This window comes from Crocuta crocuta, unplaced genomic scaffold, assembly GCF_008692635.1.
Source record: "Crocuta crocuta isolate KB4526 unplaced genomic scaffold, BGI_CrCroc_1.0 scaffold26, whole genome shotgun sequence".
NCBI lineage: Eukaryota > Metazoa > Chordata > Mammalia > Carnivora > Hyaenidae > Crocuta > Crocuta crocuta.
In genome coordinates, this window is record NW_027532249.1 from 15,595,782 (window position 1) to 15,601,679 (window position 5,898).

At 42.1% G+C, this 5,898-nt stretch overlaps 1 pseudogene; it reads right to left on the reverse strand.

The window, feature by feature from the left end:
• Positions 1-2,567: 2,567 nt before the first annotated feature.
• On the reverse strand, positions 2,568-5,564 carry LOC144243092 (ras-related C3 botulinum toxin substrate 1 pseudogene; annotated as a pseudogene).
• Positions 5,565-5,898: the final 334 nt, after the last annotated feature.

Consider the following 5,898-nt stretch of genomic DNA (forward strand, 5'->3'; position numbering starts at 1 on the left):
ACCAAGCTTGTAATTTTTTAGGGGGAGCAAAGCCACATTTGAATAATTATGATATAGTTCATGCTTGAAAACACAGGAGTACTTACTTCTGGCTTGATGGAGGATTTCCAAGGGAGAATGACATTTGATCTGGGCTTGGGACAGTGAGTAGGAACATGGCAGGAGGGAGAGTTTATCAAAATCATTCCAGCCAGAGGGAGCAAGCAATATGAGAGTTTCTGGTGAGCTCAGGGGCCTCTGAAGTGTCTGGTGAGGCTGGTGTAGCAAGAATTAGGAGGGGTGAGATTGGAAAGGTAGCTTGGGGTCTCATTGTGCAGGTCTTTGGACACTCACTCTGTAGAAAATGAGTTAGACGTCTGTCCTTTTTTTTTTAAACATTTATTTATTTATTTATTTATTTATTTATTTATTTATTTATTTATTTATAGGAGAGAGAGAGAGAGACAGCGTGAGCAGGGGAGGGTCAGAGAGAGAGGGAGACACAGACTCTGAAGTAGNGATGCGGGGCTCGAACCCACAAACCGCGAGACCATGACCTAAGCGAAAGTCGGACGCTTAACCGACTAAGCCACCCAGGCGCCCCTAGAGGTCTGTCCTTTTAAAAGCTGGTGAGCTGTGGAGGGTCGAGAGGAAGAGATGGTCACACTGGTGTTCATACACTGTTGGTCACAAGTCTTCTTTCTCTCCCCATCCCACATTCTGGAACCCTTCATTCACAGACTGAGGATAGACACTGTGGGGGAGAAAAAAGGTGAGTAACTGAAAGCATGACCTTCCAGGAAGTCTTCTTGGTCTCTTGAGAATTAGCTTCTCACTTGACTGCTTAAAAACAGGGAAAGATATTCAAATGCATTCGTGCCATTGTTTTTTTTTTTTTTTTAATTTTTAATGTTTATTTATCCTTGAGAGAGTGAGAGAGACAGAGAATGAGCAGGGAAGGAGCAGAGCGAGAGAGGGACACAGAATCTGAAACAGGCTCCAGGCTCTGAGCTGGCAGTCAGCACAGAGCCCGGCGCGGGGCTTGAACCCACAAACCGTGAGATCATGACCTGAGCGGAAGTCGGACGCTTAACCGACTGAGCCACGCAGGCGCCCCCGTGCTATTGTTTTTGGTTTTTTTTTTTTTAATTTTTATTTATTTCTAGGAGAGAGAGAGACAGCGTGAGCAGGGCAGGGTCAGAGAGAGAGGGAGTCACAGACTGAAACAGGCTCCAGGCTCTGAGCTGGCCGTCACCGTGCTATTGTTTTAAGAACAAAAAGACTACCCAACTGTTAGGAAGCTTAGCATTTGCAGAAAACAAGAACATGTCACTTTGGGGAGATGTTTTTGCTGGTCCCAGAGATGAGAGTGGGACTGGGTCCCGAAGCAACCAGAAAAGTCTTTGTTTGATGGAGACTGGGGAAGTGGCAGTTTCTCTCAATCTGTGTTGTGTGCCAGGGATAATGACATATTCTCCCAATCACAAATTAGCTATCGCTTCTTGGCAAGTGTCTCCTTTTCCCTTAGTTTATCTTTAAAGAATTCTCAGACGTCTCCGTAAGTCGCATTGACTTAGATTTTTGCCATATGAATATTGACAAAGGGGTTGCCCCTTTATGCTGTTTTGTGTGAGACGTGCTAAGAGCCAGAAAATGAGATTGAGAATCTGGGTCCTGTCATTCACGTGCTGACCTCCACAACCCCCAGAGGGGAGAGAGGTTAACCAAGTAATGAGTGTCACTCCCTTTGGCCTTGAGGGGCAAATGGTGCAGGAGGGAGCAGTGCATCAGATGAGGAGGCACCAGAGTAAAAAATACTGGTTTATAATTATTAAAAATAATAATAAAGATCTTTAACTGTCATGTCTTCAAGAACTAAGTGTGTAATTCTTTCCTATTGTGTTATTTATTTTGGGGTTTCCATATGAGAATTAGTCTAGCTCTGTGAAAAGATTTAGAAAGTTTTAATGTCATGGAATAGTTTGTATAAACTTAGGAATTATCTATTTCTTGACTGTGTGTGCAGAGCTGGTGGAAACACTTTATGGATCTGATAATCTTTTTGAAGATAATTTGTCGACGATGTCCCTTCTTTCAACCTTGTTTCTCCCATGGTTATTTGTCTATTTAATTTTCTGCTTTTTCCTGAGGGAATTTTTTGTTTGTATTTCCTTTTCTTTCTTTCTCTTTTTTGTTTTGTTTTTGTTTTGGTGGTTATTTTATTTTATTTTATTTTTAAATTCTAGTAGTTAATATAGAGCGTAATATTGGTTTCAAGAGTAGAATTTAGTGATTCATCACTTACATATAACACCCAGTGTTCATTCCAAGTGCCCTCCTTAATGCCCATCACCCATTTAGATTGTCCCCCATCCACCTGCCCTCCAGTAACCCTCAGTTTGTCCTCTGTATTTAAGAGACTTTTACAATTTGCCTTCCTCTCTGTTTTTATTTTATTTTTCCTTCCCTTCCCCTATGTTTGTATTTTCTTAAAAACCAGCCATTTCAGTAAGACTTCATAGTATTCTGTTGTCAGTGACTTCTTCTGTATCAGTTATATCCCTGCCTCACACTTGATTTCATCTGTCTTAATATCTTTTATATTTCTTTAATAAATTAACTACAGGATTGTCAATTTTATTTATTCTGCGCCCCCCGCCCTCCCGAAACAGCAAGCACTTTCTCTTCCTCTTCCCGACAGGAAATGGGCAGAGAGTTCTTCTAATATTCCCATCAAACACTGTCCTGAGACCCCTCTGTGTGAGAGCTGAACATTCAGGTACATTTTTTATAGGACTGTCCTCCTTAGCTGTGGCTAATGCCTTTAGCTACAAAACGGGAGCCAACTTCTTCTGCATTTTCTCAATCATGTCTTTATCACTCCTAAGATCATGTTTAGTTTCCACTAGTATGATGAGTGTTGGGGAGATGGAGTCACACTTCAGGATACCAACTTGCATACATATTTGCAAATGAAGTGGGACTCACAAGGGAAAAGCAAATTAAAAATACACCTGTTTGTAGATAGGATAGGGGGTGTAATACGTCATAATCTTCCTGCCACCTTCTTGTCTTATAAGTCCATCTACCATAATATTAGCAGAAAGTTATCAAAGACAATGGGGATATATTCTCCAGGAAGTACATTGATGTGTTACTGACTAGTAGACAAGTTTTACCTATGCTTTATCTTCCACCACCACACCTGATAGCCTGCAACTGGGCCAGTCTCTGGGTAGCTTGTGGCAGTGGCTGAGCAGAGGCAAGTAGTGGCAGGTTCAAGGGTTCCAGGACCTCTGTCCATATTACCTAGCCCTCAGCAGACTAGAAGCTGAAGCCTGGGAAATACACCAACCAAAGCTGGAAGAAACCCCCATATTTGCATCTCAGGGGATCCTGGAGGGTCAGAATGCCTCTCCAGCCTATAGGAAGCAGTCTCACATTATGGACCTTGAAAGAGATGGAAATGGTGAAAGAATACTGGTCATGTATTTAGTGTAATGCAAGTTATGCCAAGTAATAAACAAGAGTTGGATCTAAGGCAGATTCATGAAATGGCTGTGGGTGTGTGTACACCCAAGGGATGGTCTAGTGGCTCCATATATTTTAATGTTTTACTTTTACTTTTATTTTTTTATTTCTGAGAGAGAGAGAGACAGCGTGAGCAGGGGAGGGTCAGAGAGAGAGGGAGACACAGAATCTGAAACAGGCTCCGGGCTCTGAGCTGGCTGTCAGCACAGAGCCCGTTGCGGGGCTTGAACCCATGAACCGTGAGATCATGACCTGAGCCAAAGTCGGATGCTTAACCGACTGAGCCACCCAGGCACCCCTAGTGGCTCCATTTATTAACAGCAATTTGAGTATAAGGCCCATTGGAATGCCTTTCTGGAAGGAGGATTCAGCACAAGATAGTAGAATCTAAAATTATAGTCCTAGGACTAGGATTTGAATCCCACTTCTATCACAAATAAATAAAATAAAGTATTTTTAATCTTTCTGAGGTTGAGTCTCAACATCTCTAAAATGGAAATAATAACATGAACCTATGAGGATTGTTGCAAAGATATAAGTCAATGAGATTAAAAGGAAAAACAAAGGTAAGGTGCTTTGCAAGTTGTCAAGTAACTTAAAAGTAAAAGTTATGCACTTAACAATCATTTGTTGAGGGACCATTGTGCAGATAAACCGTATTAAAGAGCCACAGCAATTTACTAAGTAGGCTTTATATGTCTTATGCCATTTTAGCCCAGTTGAAAAATTTTCAAGGGGAATGTTTCTCTGAAATAATTCTGTTTTATATAGTAATAGTTCCTTATAGGCTAAATTTTAGAAAACATCGAGGTGCGTGAAGACTTTTCAACACCCATTCCTTGCTTTTATTAATAAAAAGAGAACTGTGCCAAGGGGGCATGGCTCAGTGAGAAATAATGAGAGCAAATTGTTCACGGGGCTCACTTGGTTAAGTGCAATTAAACTAGCCTGTAATTTTTGTATTAAACTACTGGTAGTTGGGAACCAATATTTGGAGCTAGTAATTAAATAAATTACCTAGATTAAGAAGTTTTTCCATGATTGCAAACACAGGGAGGAAGGATGTCTTTAAAACCCATGGTCTCTTAAAATAAAGACTAATGCAGGGTTGCTGAAGAGGTAGTTCTAGACCTTGGCTGCACTGTGCTTGGAAACTGTTGATAGGGACCCTCTCTCTCCCTAAAGCACATTCGAGGAGGGAATTACAGTGGAGCTTGGAACCAGGGTGCCTCTGCTGCTGATCTCTCTTTTAAATGTGTGTGAGCTTTGGCTAGCATGGAAATTCCCTGGGCCCGGCCTCTGTGTCTCTAAAGGGAAGTAATAACATCTATGGGGCCTATTGCACAAGGATGTGGTGGCAGTCTGATCCAAGATACAAATTACGAGAGAGGCTGATTCAAAGGGGCTTCTTAAAAGCCAATGTGCAGAGAGTCACCCTGCGGGTTTTGTTCAAATGCAGATTCCATCCCTGGAGGATCCACAGTGTGGCCCTGGGTCTGCATTTCTTTTTTTTTTTTTTTTTTAACTTTTAAAAATGTTTTATTTATTTCTGAGAGAGAGAGAGAGAGCATGAGCAGGGGAGGGCCAGAGGGAGAGGGAGACACAGAATCTGAAGCAGGTTCCAAGTTCTGAGCTAGCTGTCAGCACAGAGCCCGATGCAGGGCTTGAACTCACAGACCATGAGATCATGACCTGAGCCAAAGTTGGTTGCTTAACCAACCGAGCCACCCAGGCGCCTCCTGGGTCTGCATTTCTGACAAGCTCCTAAGTGATGTTGCTGCTGTTGACTCCTACAGGTCACATTTTGAGCGGTAAGGTCTTCCATGAGAAAAAACATTTTAGCTGATACAACTCCAATGTCCAGGAAAAATTTTGGTCTCAGTTGAGGCTTGTCCCAGCTGTCCAAAAAAAATTATGAAAGTGCTAATTTCCTTTTGCTTTTTTCCGTGTTCTGTTTCTGTTTTCTGTGTTCAAGGCTCACTGCACCTTGAGGCTGGCTCTCCTCAGGGTACCGAGATGACGGCCTGCGGTTCAGGGAGCTGTGGCTCATACATCTTGGTTGTGGCTAGCAGGAAACTGTTTTCCCGATATTGCCAACAAAAGTCCTAAGATTCTCTGATTGTACAGATGAAATAAACTGATTGGCTTAATCCAGGCCAAAGGCTCCCCTCGTGGACTTGAAGGTGGAGTGAAATTCCTCAGAACCTCATGGAAATCAGGGCTACCCCAATGAGGAGGAAGTGGGTGCTGGGGAGACTACCAAGGAATGTCTTTTGTAGAGGCAAATGAAATCAAATGGAATTTATTTTAATGGAATTTATTTTAACAAATGTCATATCTTATATAAATACGAAATATGAAAAACAGATAGTACATTTGCCCATCTGA